Raw genomic sequence first — 16,915 nt, forward strand, 5'->3', positions numbered from 1 at the left:
GCGAAAATAAAGCGTATGGTAAACACGATCGCGAACAAAGCATTGCAATTGCAGTATCGTTCTCGCATATATCTACATCCATTTTAATCGGCGTGCCGCAACGCAAAACGAACGCAGGGCGCGTTTGGGATATTGCAAGGTTATTTCGGCGTCTCGCATGGATACGGCGAATGTTAGCGGACGGCAATCGGCAGATGAAACTGCAGTGTATGCAATCCGCTATACTCCTGTCGATATATTCTTCTTCATAACGATTGGGAATCAAGCGGATAACATACCCAATACCGATCCCCAACAAAAAAAAGAAAAAGATAGATGGAATGCAAAATCAAGCCGCGTAAATAAAAAATCTATAGTTTCTTAAAAATTTATGAAAAATGAACATTATGATGAACTGGATTATATCAAGAAAATAATCCTCAATTAATATTTATAACATTTATAGGCGTGAAGAACTGTGTGGAAAATTATATTAAAAAAGTAAAGCTTAAACGAACGTCGCAGAGGACCTTTGAATAAGAAAGTACCATTCTAATGTATTATTTAAATCATAATTTCGACGTCCCTGTAGCAACATTAGTAAATCTATCCACGACTCATGTATTTACTGTTGTTAGCCACGTACAACATTGAATTCGTCCTTGATAGACGATTATCGTCACCATGCATCGATCGACAATAGTAACGAATGAACTCTGACATTAGTGGACCATTCAACCGCTACGCATATTTAGAATCAACCAATTACGGTATTTTTCTAGAATGCATTTGAAATAAAATAAAATAAAATTATAAGTGCAAATTAACATAAATGCATTTCATAACTTTATAATAATAGATATTTTGCATAAAATTTTGACGTTCCAAAATATAAATCTATATCTATATGTAATTGACTCGATTCGGTACCATAGTGCTTAGTACTAACTAATATTTCAGTATAAAATATCGTGTATTTTAAATAAATTTTAAATATACGCTAGTGAATAAAACAACATTTATTGCTATCACAGTTTTTCAATATTTCATAACAAATGTCAACATAAACCAAAACTTATTACAATAACTGAATAATAAAATAAAAAATCTAATATTATATAAACAGAATCGACAAATTTAATATAAAATTTTAGGACATATAAAAAATACTTGCAAAAATTCTTGCATTTTAACATGCAGCAGAAAAGATCAATACTAGTTTGCATGTATTCTCCTCACCGAGGAGGGCATACATAATTGTTAGTTAATCACATAATATAAAAAAACAATAAAAAAGGTAATCTATCTCGCAAATATAAATTTGAAAGTATGAAAATTCTCTAGTAATCGTATCGGATAATCGCGATGCGAAAAATAGAATTTCGCGAAGAATATGGAATGCAGACGGCATGCGGCTTATCGCTCATCGTTATCTGGTATGGGAGAACGAATATCGATGGCAAGATGTGAAAGAATCGATAGAAAGTAATGGATATTTTCCTCGGAAATCGTATCTGTGTATAGAAATACTCCCCGGTTAGTAGTTGCTGTGCGTGCCTGGTCAGCCACCCAACTGAATCGCTTATGCGGGGTGTTAACCCTTTTTGCTCCGACGCGACCAGCAGTAGTCGCTTGGCAAAGCTTATCCTGACGCTTACTACTCACAGTAGTCACCGGCCAGTTAGGCGATACAAGTCCGCTCGCTTGGCGCGGATAGCCTGACTATACCTTTCGTCGCACTCCTCGTCCTTCGATTCACCTGTCTGACGCCAAGCGTCCGTCCCTACTACGTTCCACGGTGCTCCCTCCTCCTCGTCCTAGTCCTGCCCCCTCCACCGAAATCGATGCTACTCGCAGATCGCGAGTTCAGTCTGCGACTGGCAACCGCGCGTGTAACATCGTTTCTTCCTTGTCCCTCTCTTTCATTCTCCTGCCCTTTCCGCATGTTGCATCGCGCAAGTTTTTGAAGTTACGTTGAGAGAAAAAAAACGAGGAATATTTATCGCCACAAAAATTTCGGTGTACCGATTAGGCAGAGAGAAAACGTGAGATAAGGTGAGGTAGGATGAGAACCGATATCGTGTCGGTAATGATCTTTCGTCGACAGATGCATCATCATTGCGCACTATTGGAGCGATCTTGAGGTGATCGGATGTGCAGCGACACACGAAGGATAACGATTCCGGACAGACTGTACTTTTACGCCGGCAGATCTGCTGATTCGGTGAGTAAAAGTGGATGAAGTCTCTTGAAATTTCAAGTGATGCGTAATGCATGTATAAACATGCAGACTAGAATATAGCTACGAATTTTAAACTATGATCAAGGGCAACTGATGGTACCGTCAGTTAAAATATCTAGTATCAGAGTATCTTATTTCAAACGTATCAATTCTATCGAAATTCAATTTGATATTTTGCCGCATAAACGTTAAGTTATCCACAATTTTTTTTATGATGGAATATTTACAAAACTATACGCTCTGAGCTGCTGATTATTATATTCTCAGTATTTTTGTCAAGAGAGAGAGAGAGAGATTTTCCCTCTAAATAAAATAAATTCGCAAATTTAAAAAGAAAAATTTTAAAAACTTGCAAAAGCCGAATATGCTTTACCTACCAAGCTACCTTTACTTACGCAAATTAGCATAACCATTGTCAATAAAGGGTGCTACATCATCCGTGTATATCAGCAAGTAGGCAAATGCATGATTGGTCAGCCCGGACGGCTTTACCGTGGACATTTCAGTGACAGTTTCCATTAGGGCGAACCGTAATACTCCGACAAGTCTACCCATAGTGGTTTCCCTCGCACGTTCCACCGCAAGAAATTTCATTCCTCTCCTACCTCTTGTATACCCCGACATTCTCTTTCAGTTGCTTGCGACCTCCACATCGCAGGCACGGTCCACGAGTACGGTCGTACAGTACGATACGGACATACGCGACTCGCCGGAACTTTGTTAATTAATTGCTTTGGAAATATAATCCACGTCGAGTGTAACTAATCAGCGAGAAACTCGGTCGGACGTTGACGGGCATGTTTGCTGCACCTATCACGTAGCGGGATGGAAATGTAATTTGCCAGGATAGAGTTAGCCCCGTTGAATGCCGTGGCCAACCTTCAGCCGCCTGTTTTCCTCCCCCTCGGTGCCAGTCCCGCTTCAAGCCAGACCCTCGCCGCGTGCCACTCATTGATCGCTATTCTGGATTTCGCATGTAAGGATCCAACGGAGCAGTCCGTTGCGGAAACACGCGCTCGCCTATCGCCCGTGTTTCGATGAGGGTGAGCAAATCGGCTAGTAAACACTACAATGCAGATACGCGGCGTTATATTTCTGCATTGGCCTGACGTGTTCTTTATAAATCACGATTTCTCTCAGAGGCGTTAAATAAGTTATATAGATCATTCTGTACATGACAAATTTGTATTTTTACGTATACAGTTATTTATCAATTTGAAGACAACTTTTTTTAAATGAAAATGACCAATTTGAAGATGACTTTTAATAAATATCGAGAAACGTCATTTTTTAAAATACCTTTGTAATCTTAAAAAAGTCTACCTAAATAAAATCGAATCAAAATTTAATAAAGAGTAATGTTTTACTTTCCTAAAGCTTATATTGCTTAAAAAGCCAATTTACAATCTTTTTCAAATCATAAATTCAGTTGTCAGTCTAAAAAAACTTATCTTCAAAATTACTTTTAAGTTAATTGTCGAATTGATATATGAAAAGTAGCATATCTCGTATAGAAAAAAATTTCGTATTTTGTCTCATTATATCAAAAATTCATTATTATGATACAGAACAGTGAAACGCCAATTAATAGCGTAACTTAAATGTAGCATATTTAATTTGAATAATTCATTGTAAATCTTGAAATCCTAAATTAAAGTTTGTTTATATCCTGGAGGAAATCCAATAATATTTGGCGTAAAAGGATGATTGAAATTGCCAACTGTTGCGAACCTATTATGATTCTCATAAATACAACGGGTATATGTGTTAATATTCATTTAATATTCAACATCGCCCGTATTAATTACGTACATAATTAGCTCTCTTATGAAGATTCTTTCATTTTCAGCGGGATCGTTTCCATTTAAACTGATATTAATAACCAAATCGAGTTTCACGTCAGCTTTAACAAAAAAAATGATACGACTTTATCAGCGTTATAGAATACAGATTGAGGAATCGAAAACTTTTTTATCGATTTTGAGATGCCTCGATTTATTCAAGAAAAGGGACAATATCTAGATGAATGAATGTAAGCGATAAATAACTGGCACCAAGCGATGGGAAGTAATCGGACGTGCGTGTAAAATAAGCGAGGGGTATGGAGTTTCGAGGATTACATGAAAACGGTTTCAGTGTCGGATATGTCGACGAATTCGCCGGATGGTTAAGCTAGCAGTTACGATTAAAAGCCGCAGGCTTCCATTGTATTGTCCACTCACATATACGGAGTTCTCACATAAATTATTTAAAACGTTTACTCGATTGTCGCGAAGAAGATACCGGGAGATGCGAAACTACAGTTGCGAATTTAACTGTCACAATCATCTAGCGGCAAACAATAGCATTTAAACCCTGCAAATTATTACATATATCTACTCACGAACGCGCATAGATATATGTATCACATAATTCGTTTAATCAACGCGCGCGCAAACCAAGACGCGAATGATCAAGATGTCGCATTCGCGTCGCGAAGAATAAAAGGCTACACTTCCGAAATACACGTAGACTTGAATGCGATATTAGATTGCGACATTTGTACATTCGTGACTGTACATATGTCTAACCTTAGTATGCGGTATGCACTATGGCTGTGCGGTGCGGTAATACAAATAGGGGTTGCTCCCGGGCGCGACGCCTGTACGGCGTAGCTTCACGCATCGCTTACTCATTGCTGAACATCCAGTCGTAGTTGGTGCCGCACTTGGGACACGCGAAATTTACTTTAGCCGCGAGTACGACTTTAAAGCGATGTTTCGAGGACACCGCCTACCTCGGCAAATAACGTTTCAATCCGTGTCACAGAGTCAGCAACGTCCTAGGTGACTGCGTACTCGTGCACGAGACGCACACGTGCGAATGGCGGTATACTTCGATGGCGTTTAATGCCAATGTCACGTCACGGAATGTACAAAGTTTCAAGCCAGTTGCGAATGCAATTTATTGTCATGTACAGTCGCGAATTGGATGGCGGTCTCTATTTTAGCAAGTCGGAAAATCAGAAAGCAGTTTCTGGTTTTGCAAAGGATTGCAGGTCATGTGGCGATATTAATAAATATAATGAGATATTTAGAATTTCTCATAACAGGCAATGTCACGGTTGCATGATTTAATGATTGATTGTTATTATTATTTCCCTTTTGAATATATATGGATGCATCACATTTTGTCATCTAACAACACGACTGATTGCGCAGTTTTTTTTTTTACCGAGTTTTAACTTCTAACAGTGACTGTTAGAGTGTGTTATACGGAGATACAACGATAACATAATGCCCCGCACAACGGAATTGCTTTAAAAAAAACTGGGTCGTGTGTTACACGTTTATTCATATTCTCCTGCATAAATACGTCTCGCATATGAGAAAGCATACAAAATTTGTTTTTTACACCAGAAACGTTTTCTCTTGCTTGCGGATATGTATAGATATCATTTTACCTGTGCAAAAATGCAATTCGGCAATTACACAACGTGAAATATGTTCTATTTATATTCGTTTCATCGATGTGAACGCATGCTGCTGATTATTTGGATATTGCTGCATGTTGATTGGAAAACTGGGAAAAATTTGAAAATCAATCATTATAACATTCAAAAATTCTCAAGAAATACAATTATAGCTTTTATTTTTACGCACAATAATTTCGTACAATATTTTCGCCTTTTTAAATAATTTTGCTGAAATTTTGCGAAAATATATCCACAATTGAATAAACTTGTAGTCTAATCGAAATTTGTGATTGTCGTATTTTCCTAAGTACCGTTAACGCAAAAGGCGATAATTCCCCCATTTAAACATATTCGTGACATAATAGTTTATCGTCGGCGCGTCATTTAATTATTTCCTCAAAGTGTCACACGTACCATAGACTTGTAAAGTAAATTTGTGCACGTGCCAGTTTGATTTTGATTGACGCCATCTGTTGCACCTATCGATTCGTAATGCCTGCCGATCATTACTAACGTGTAGAATTTATTGCTCCGTAAATAAAATTTAAGACATGATGACGGTATCTCGTATACCAGCTATAATCGATAATCACGAACGTAGCGAAATTCGTCACATCTGCGACGTATATCGACTAGACGTCATTTTATCTGCATAATTGCATCGTGCATCTTTATTTTCGTCAAAACAACAATTAACAAGAAACGTCCACATGAGCCTCGCGATTGTGTAAATAACTACGTGAACAAATACTGTCCGACCGTAACTAGTGCACTCCGTTAGACTGACAAACACGATCCCTAACTATTGCGATAACTGGCGCAGTTCATTTTGCTTCAGCGTAAATATCCAGATATTGTGCCCGCCAATACAATATGCGGAATGCAAATCTCGTTGTATTCTCCAATTATTAATAATGCCTCTTAACATATCGACGATGAGATAATTACTATTTTCATTGTGTATAAAAGTCGGTAGCATTTATTATGGACGGATTATTACTGTTAGTAGCATTAGGTACGTGCTAGCTATCGCATTAAGAGATTAAATCAAATTAAAGTTTAAATTAATAAGATTAGTGAAATACAATTATTCTTCAAACTTATATATATATGTTCTAAAAAATTATATTTATATTCGGTTATGATCAAATTGATTTTACTATAAAATGCTGCTCAAGTATAAATTTAAATTTCGTAATTAACCCTTAAGGACTCGCGTGATCCTTTTTGACGTAAGTGCTCGCGTGGGAGTCAATTTGACCTGTATTTTAATTAATTTATTTTTTATATGTAAACTTATAAATAGTTACAAACTAAGGCATGTCATAAAAAGAATAAAATAATGATTTTTAATTAGAAATTAAAAGAAATTCATATTTTTAAAAATATTTCTTTACGTAATATTTTGATCCGTAAATTCATAACTTATAAGTTATGCGATAAAAATTATCGAATACATTTTAATTATTATTGTACTTAAAGTATAACTACACAAAGTATGTAAATATTATTTAAATAATGTGGCTGTTTAAAACTAGCAATAATTCCGAAAATAACGTAATATTATTGCACCATTTTCTTGTACATTATTTGTTTACTTGCACATTCTGTTTTTACAGTAATTCTTCCAAAAAATAAATAAAAATATCAATAACATTTTTATTATTAGAAAATAACAAAATATCAATGACAAAGAGAATGTTATTATTTTTTTTTAAACTGGAAATTATTCATAATATCATAAATATTATTCCAAAAAACTAAATGTGTTTTTGTTTTAAAAATTAAATAAGGAAAATTAAAATATTATGTAAAATATTAATATATATAAAAACATATTTTTCATAATTATACTGGATGTTTAATAACTTTCTCGACAATGCTCGTGAATAAATAGAGCGGAACTGAGTCGAAAAGTTCTCCACTATTTTATAATTTTCACAATTTTTTTTAGTTATAATGAGCAGAATGTTTAAAATCGGCACATAAGATAATTTTAAAATAACTACATCAATATTGCACCCACACATAGGCACAAAATTTCCTTAACTATAAATTTTATAAAAAGTTTCAATTATTATTTCATAAAAATAACACATAATATACAAGTTAAATGTTAAACAATATATTGATTTAAACTACAGAAAGTTACGTGCTCAAGTGACTCAAAGAATACAAAAACTGCTATTTATTGCTAAAATTCTTGAGCGTTCGGTGCTACTTCACTAGATGCAAGAATAAAACTGTGAAAGGAAGATACTAAAAGTGCTGTTGCAAATGAAAATGTAACGGAGAAACGTTTATTTATTCATGCGTCTGAGTCAGTTTGATTCCCCCGCGTGTTCTTAAGGATTAAAAAAAACATATTTATTCAAGCAATTATTAAGAGATTATATCTAACAATAAGTATAGATTGTAGAAGCTACATATAATATTAATTATATTTAATACGACTAAAAAAGTATATTCTACAGTGTGTTTCTCAAACAAATTAAGATAATTAAATTTCTAGTAGCTGAACATCCCCATGTGAATGATTAAGGAAATGTTTTGTTTCCTGTTGTTAATAACCATGTTGATTCTCGATTTCCGTTTGTATTACTTCCTTATCCATCGATCACCATCGATAGCCTGGCGATGATTAGTCCAACTTGCCGCGTCATTAGTCCACTTCGAGGCAACAAGCAGTCGAGCTTTTCCGTTATTCGCGACACGTACGACTATCCCCTCGTTGGTTTTCATTTTCCACGGTCTATTCATCGTTATAGTTCTCATCAGAAGTTCAGTGCGAGAAGATTAGACGGCTAAAAGTTAATAAACTCCTCTTACTCGTTTGCCACCAGCAAATCCATTATACGCCAGCGCCTTTTAAATACTATCATGCGATGTTGCGTGCAAGATTTGCGTATTTAATAATTGAACCGTTGTTACAATTCAGCGATTTTTATAAAAATCACATTAAAATAATGATGAGATATCGTGCGATCGTTTTCGTGATAATTCGCTCTTTTATGCTGTTGAAAGCGAATGTGTCGCACATAAATGATTCGATTTTTTAAATTGTTTCCAACTTCTCCTATGCATTATTTTTATGAGAACATAACATTTATATGTATAAACTTCCACAACGATATGCATTAATATGCAATCTTTTGAATTGACAATCATTTGTACTGAAGATAATTCAAAATTATTGGTCGAAACGTTTATATTGAAATTATATTTAAATTCATTAAAATTTTTAGAAAAACACACGAAAAGCTAATATAGGTTCTTATAGGCATTTCATCTCTTTGATTAATATTCTCTAGAATCTTTTTTACTATTATTTTATAAAAATCGAATTCTTGACAATTATTAAGCGATAGTATTATACAATACTTGACAATTATTATGCGATAGTAATAATAAGAAAACAAAGAGTAATTTCATAAGAGAATATATTGTAATAGTACACAAAGGCGAGTTTGACCAGTAAGATTATGGCCAACCGGATGGATCTACGTCCAACTTGCTCTGTGCTCGACAGATAAAGCCTTTGTTCGAGAGGTCAGACTTTCGAAAGCTGTCTTACCGATGTACGTGTACCGTAATAAGGGTTTAAGATCCGCTAGAAGCTCACTCCGAGGTTGTTAAACTTCCCAGCTTGCGAACTAGAAGCGCCTGTCTGCCTCGTTAAAGCCGTTCCACGATACCGGACTATCATTCGGCTCTCGTAGATCAGCGCGATGTTCCGGTAAAACGATCTGCGAAATTAGTTAGAGGTCTCTTATCTACATCATTTCCCATTATAACGTACGTTCAGTGCATTCATTGTCGTACGTCTCCAAAGATCATTATTATAGCGCTCGTTATAACATCACTACAGTGAATCTCGACTGCTTTGAACATGATCTCATCGTTGCACGCGCAGTAAAAGTCGACTGTCATGATGCGACGTCGTTATCGTGACAATTTGAACGGTCAATCGCCGAGTATTGCGACACACATATGTGATAAGACCTTCTGGATGGAATATTGCATGGAATCAACTCGTGCTCCACTTTCCGCGTAAGTGGACTTGGAAGCTCCGTGTAAGGCGAATCGAGTAATAACGGCTTAAGACAAGCTTCAGGCTCACTCGAGTATGTCGAACTTCCGTACTTCGGGTTAGTGATCGTCTGCCTCGTTAAAATCGTTCGACGATATCCACTTATGTCGGAAATCGGAATAGCACTCTGCAGCCGCAAAACGATCTGCGAACTCGCGCACGTCCATCCGCGTGAGAATCAAGTCTCCGAAATTTAAAATAAATGTTCACGTAAACGAACATCAGAGTGTAGAGTTGTTCCTAACGCATAAAAATACATGATATCATTCACAATAATTTTCATAGACGAATTTTGATGCGGACGTGTTTATACGAGTTATTTATTTTAAAAAACGATGCGGGGAATTGAATTTCCAAGCTCTTGTTAAAATCGATGTTTGAAATCTATAGTGCTTTAAAACTTTACACATTTACTGTCAAAATAACTCATTATTTTAGCACATTCGTGAAAAATATCGCATTTGAACTACTTTCGCAATATATCTATATTGTTCCAAATAAATTTTGCCAGTCATGCTTTTGTGTAAACTCTTCCAAGTGGTCAAAAATACCATTCAATATCGTCGGTAATACGCGTCCTTTAACAATAGTTTAAAATCGACTTTGAAGCTCACTCAAGAGTATTAAAGTTCTCCCCTTGTCGACTCATCCCGATCGTTAGACTGCTCACGATATCCGAGCGTTCATTATACATTAAGGTTCTTACATCACATAACAATTAAAAGAGCAATCACTAGATATTCCTACCAAGCGCAAAGTTTAAATGTTGATTTCATTACTAATTAAAAAGTTCAGTGGCAAAGCACTGAACGTCACGCTAAATATTCTTTCCATCTTTCTCTCCATGACTTTAATTTTTAAATTAATTGCAATGAAAAAGATTTTTATATTATCTTTTACTAAAATAATTTAATTAATGAATTTTATTGATTTAAAAAGTTAATTTTCGTTAATAGAATTGTTTATAGAACAATTATAGTAAAGCGTGTGCCGTACGTCAACATCAATTTATGAAAATTATTTATTAAATGAAAATTATTCTAGTTAATATTTATTATTTAACATGAATTTATAAACTACTTTAAGAGAAAACATTAATAAAAACACTCAACTCAATATCTTTAGAATAAAATATTCAATGCGTCAAATCCCTCGTGAGCGTTTAATCCATCACGCCTAACCATCTCTGAACAATGTCTGCTTTCAATTAGGTGTAGAATAGTCGTCGCTCGAGCTAAATTGCTTTCTAACATAGACACAGCCATGCGTTCATTTTCAAGACGTCAGCATAGAATAGCATAAAGGAGATCATTTCCTTCTATTGCTGACATACATTCACACATCAAATGCATGTGAATCTGATCTGGCTAATGGCCAATGCTTAGTACTTTTATCAATATTTGCAAGCAGATATATATTGAATGATACATAAATTCAGAATCTCACGAGCGTATTGTGTGCACTGATATATGCACATTATAAATAACGTTTTAATTCAATACTGTGCATTGTGGTGATCTTAATGATGTTAGACATTATTTTAAGTTTTTATTAATAATAATCTTAACGTAATCTTTTTTATATTCTGTGAAATTCTTATATTAATTTGAATTACACACGCACGCACGCACGCACGCACGCACATACACATTTTAAAGAATGTAAATCTGTAAAAGCAAAAATATACAAATTGTTTAAAATATCTTTTTATATGTGCTATACACGAAAGGACAAATTTTAATTTATACTTATATAACTAAACATTTCTTTATTGCAAGAGTAGAAATATTTAAGCCAGCTATTTAAAATTCGATTATACATTCAAAATTATATATAACTTCCGTGTTACATCTTCGTTCGATTAAATAAAATTATATTTTTAGTTGCGGCTTTATTGGAACAAAATAAAATTGTATTCTTTTTCTATTTCTCTCGAGAAAAACTACGAGTAAAAATAGACATAAATAAGTGATTCTAAGAGAGAGTCTGCGTATTATATAATAACAATTCTCGTAATAATAACATTGCGATCGATAGCATATATTTATACGCGGTAACGATATTATATAAATAATTCTCAGCTCTGCCGGCTAATGTAATAAATTAATTAGTCGGCGCGACGTGGACGAGCAAAGGATAAAAGCCTTCCTCATAAGTTTAATGGGCAATGACGCGCGATAAGATTATCGGAATAATGTAACGTGAAATTGCATTAAATTTAACTCGATATTCCTCGTGCTGAAAAATGCTTGAATCATATCGGTGAATCGCGCAACGCTAATGCCCCTTTTTCCCATCCCCTCTGGAAACTCGGCGCAAGGAAATATTTCACGGCTGACGCGAAAGTATTGGTCGGCAGAACTTAATTTTATTAGCAATCTAGAATACGCTACGCCGGCAAAAACGCACATGCAGCCGCGAAAACCGGTGAGCATGAATCTGCATTAACTAAACGCCGAAGCCGATTTAATTTTAGTTATGAGTGCAAAATAACTGTTTTGTCGGCGGTGGTAAAACCAATACCACATGATACATAACCGCTCCAAAAACGGACAAAGAGAAAATACATTTTACGAATTGTACGCAAATTTTTCCCTTATTTTTATCCCTATTTAAACTTTGTTTTAAACACGTATAAAATACGATCGAAAAAAGTAACGGTGATACATAAAATAAAATATTGAATATTATTTTTTACTGACATAGTTGAATTTTTATAATTTTCCTTTTTATATTAATTTAACTTACAATTAGCTTGTGTGAAAAAAGTTGATCACTATTAAAATCACGAATGTAAAATTTATAGGAACCGTAAATTCCCAGTTATTGCCGTTTTTTATATCTTTATCCTAAAGCAAAACTTGGACTATTTAGTGTAGTATGGACTATGGGCATTCTGTAACGTAATACGCTTGCAAAGAAAAAGTTTTTGCAAGCTACGTAAATTGCTATTTCAATGAGAATTTTCTTTCAAGTCAAAATCTTGTTATGAGAGTTTTCTCAAATAGTTACCGTAAGGATAAAGAACATACCGATTGCTTAGCAAATATAAAGACCCGTACCACGGCAAATGTAATAAAAATAATCTATTTACCGCTAATACTAAATAAACTGCATTAGTAAATATAGCGATGCGAAATATTTGAAATTATCCTTTATAAATAGGCTTAGATAATATTTCAAACTGTTTATTGCAAATTATATGCGGGGACAATATTTGAATAGCTTGCGCATAAAACTCGGTAATTATATAGAAGCTAGCTAATTAACAGTTCAGTGAATCGCAAGAAGAAAAAATACTGAGCGTAATACGTGACCTCTCTGCAAAGTAAATCGTCTTCGACGGTTATATGATCTCTGAGACGTTTCTGGAGCGAATCTTCGTAAAATCTCGCGCGAAATGTTCCATATACGGGGCAAAAGCCAGCTCGGTTGCTCTTCCAGATATCATCCTCGGGCAATCACGCCGCGGCACGAAATCTGCAGCGGCCTTATCGACGCCAATATCTATCCGCCGAGGCCAAAGAATCACGATAGTCGGATACGATCGATCGCGGACTGGCAATCGGAAACAATCTGATAAAGGTATGGGAAACGTAAGAGCAGAATGAATGAAATTCTTTAGATTTTGTGCCAGTGCAAGGTGCACTCTAATATACCTACACTCACGTCAATCAGAATAGAAAAATATTGTTAGATGTCATGTGTCATGAGATAATTCTATTTGTTATGCGTTATGATATAGTTACAATATACCGACATCATATGCCCGAAAAAAAAAAACATTTACAGCAAAATGTTACATATGTCTGTTTAAAATATAGAAAGAATGATATTTCTTATTTTAGCTATGTATGTCAGTACTCGTATCATTCCAATATTTAAATTCCCCATTGGAAGTAAATATAACAAACTATGACGCAGACATAAAATATAAAAATGGAAAAAAAACGTCCGTACTTTTCAGACATTATTTCTAGATGTATAAATATAATTTTAAAAAACTAAATACTAAATAAAAAAGAAGTATTTGGCGCAGCTTTTAAAACTATGAAATTACTTAAAAATCGTTTTTAGATGATTTAAATAAAAATAATCAATCCGAATAAATTTTAAAACGAGACATATTAATCAGTTTTACCGCAGTCCTGATTCCTGATATCGTACCGCTAGGTGAAACGAGTTCAAAATCGTATTCAAATATAGAATAGCTTATCTAGTCCGCGGAACAACAATTTTTCCGAGAGCACCGTACACTGAGCGATATAAATGTTGCTGTAGAAAATATTTACAGTTTCACGTTTCAAGAATCCCTGGCAGATTTTTTCAAAATAAAGTCGCTAAAAGCCACCTCTCCGCTCGCAACGTAGAGAAACAAAATGATCTGAAAATGCGTTCTTTTAAATGTTATTATGCATGTTTATAAAAAAAAAATTTATAAATCATTCATGTATCTCGCGAACTTCTTTTGCTGGCGATATTTCATTGACAAGAATAAAAAAAATCCTGCCTCATGCCGCGGTAAATTTAAAAAAAATAGAGCGGCCTAATTGGCTGGAAAACACATATGGTATTCGCTTGCACGTTATGCGCCTTTGACGTGCCGGACGGACAATGGAATGCCAATCCACGTCTATACGTGTAGACGTGTGCATTATTTCCATAGTGCGCAGGACTACCGTTACCTACTGCGAAAAGTAACACGAAGGTAATTTGGTGTCTCGCAACATCGCTAATCTGACATGGACGATGACGAGGAGTGTCACACCTCTTACAGGAGTTCAAGCAGCGCTTTAGGCGAATTTAACATTTGGAGAAGTTCTCTAAACTTTAAATTCGATATACTGCTAGTATTCGCTCGAGAAAATGTAATAATATGCAATAACGAAGTTCCTGCGACCAGCCGCCCGACACGAACTACCGCCCCATAGTGTTATGGTGATGATATAAATATCCTCAAATACTCCCCGGGAAAACAAGAAAGAAAAAGGAACTTATATCTCGCATCTCGATTATGCTGATGTAGTATAACACAGCAAACGATATCACACAAATGCAATATGATGGAATAGATGAAAAAGATTAGGACACAGATTTTACTATAGATCTTGGAACAAAATCGATTATATTTGAAACGTAGGTATAACGCAGTTTTATAAATCTTTTATTTTCTATTCTTTTTATACTTAAGAAATATATTAGATATAAGAATAATAAAATTAGAAAATATATAATTAAAAATTAAAAATTATTTATTCAACAAATTACTTATTATTATTCTGTTAATGAAATTTATAAATTGGATAAATAAGTCAGTCTTTAATATTATATATTACACCAAATAAAATTTTATATTTAATATAGAATCTTTTCGGTTGCCCTATACGAGTACATCTTTTTTATGTATCACGTTTCTTCTATAATTTTTTTGTTTAAAATTAATGGAAAGACAACTTATTCGAAATTATAAGCGTTTAAAAAGATTTAAGTCGTAATAAGTACAGCTCCTGTTTTAATAAATAAATTGATGCAAAAGTTTCATATGTTAATTACTTATGAATTAATCTGTGGCTTAATTTAAACTTTCAATCAGACATTAAAAGACATGCATGACGTATTACACTTAAATATTCATGATGCCATTATAATTTTATAGATATTAATATTACTTATGGATAGTTTCTCATTTAGGATATATTTTTGACATGTACAACAGTCCTAAACCGAAAATCAATACCATTACAGAAGTAAAAGTCTAAGATAGTTTAAAATACCAACTACATAAATTTGATGTATCGACAAAGCAAGGATGGTCAAAACTTTATATTTTGATATTCCTTGTGGTTACTCTCGCTCGATCGCAACACGTCTTATACGATCGCAGATAAAACTATTTTAAAATTGAATGGGTGTACGTGTGTGGACTTGCATAAAATAAAATATTTTCGTGCTATCTACATTAAAAAACTCGTACTTTGTATAAAAAAATCTATTCAAAAATAAACGGTGAATAAATATGTCTTCGTATTTTGTCTTTCGTATCAAAGATAAGATAAGTAAAAGAAAGAAAAAGAATGAAAAACAAAATTACATATATAATAATGAAACGTAAATATTGAATATTTCAAAGAAAATCTACTTACAATTGTGCAGTGATTAATAATATTCAAGAATATATTTTTTATTTTCGTCACATAAATTTGTTTTATGGAACTTCAGAATTCAATTAAAATTTTAATAAATATAACGGGTGTATAATAGGCTCAGAAAATTGTTAAAACAAAATGTAGGTAGCTTTGAGAAAAATAGCGCGTAGCATATACGAAGGAAATACACATATATGAAGTATTTATCATATATGAAGGAAACGCGGAAACTGACGGGATACTAATTCGATGTTTCACAGCAGCTCTAATCTGACGGAAGGAAGAGCCGTCGCACCTTCCGGGAGTTAAGCGCCAGTTAGACGTACTTAACATCCGTGGGACTACTCGTCGAAACTTTAAACTCGATTTGAACCACGCTAGTCACCACGAAATTTGTTCGCCGATCGTCTTTCGACAAACTCGGGCTTTGCCGGCGTGATAACGATCGATCGAGGTTTCCCCATTTCCATGGGTTTCTCGGAAACATAAATTTCTTCATTCTCGAAATAGCAAAATACTATAATATTGTTAACATATAAAATAATTGCATAAATGTGAGATCCGCATCTTCTGTTTCTATAAATTCAGAACACATTTTGTTGAATTTTGCTCATATTTTTTATAACAATTTGCACATTTATAATTATACATAATATAACATTGCCGTGCAATAATTACTTTCGAGCTTATAAAGAAAACACGTTCATGCACTTGTAACTGCATAATGCATCGAATTAATTACATGTGCGTAGAACAATATAATATACATTCTACATTTTTCATCAGACAAAAATATTTAACCAAGCATTTATTTTCATTAATTTGATACATTTTTCTAAATTGCATTTTTTATTTTAAGATTACAAGTTATTTCAAATTATTTAAAATTTTATTTTTAAATGTACTTTGAGCTGTATTTTGAGGTTGTACTGTATGCACAACTATGATACAAAAATCACCTTTAATTAAATTTACAAATTAAGGTATAATTTATGATATAAAAA

General features: G+C 34.0%; 1 protein-coding gene across 1 annotated transcript in view; it reads left to right on the plus strand.

The window, feature by feature from the left end:
- The first annotated feature begins 1,982 nt into the window (after nucleotides 1-1,982).
- LOC108731210 (discoidin domain-containing receptor 2) overlaps nucleotides 1,983-16,915 on the plus strand; it is an 83,510-nt gene continuing 68,577 nt past the window's right edge. The window contains exon 1 of the mRNA XM_018461411.1: nucleotides 1,983-2,203. The gene's annotated coding sequence lies outside the window, so the exon portion shown is untranslated. The remainder of the gene's footprint in view (nucleotides 2,204-16,915) is intronic.

Source organism: Mycetomoellerius zeteki, unplaced genomic scaffold (assembly GCF_001594055.1).
Source record: "Mycetomoellerius zeteki isolate Tzet28-1 unplaced genomic scaffold, Tzet1.0 scaffold122, whole genome shotgun sequence".
Classification (NCBI taxonomy): Eukaryota; Metazoa; Arthropoda; class Insecta; order Hymenoptera; family Formicidae; genus Mycetomoellerius; species Mycetomoellerius zeteki.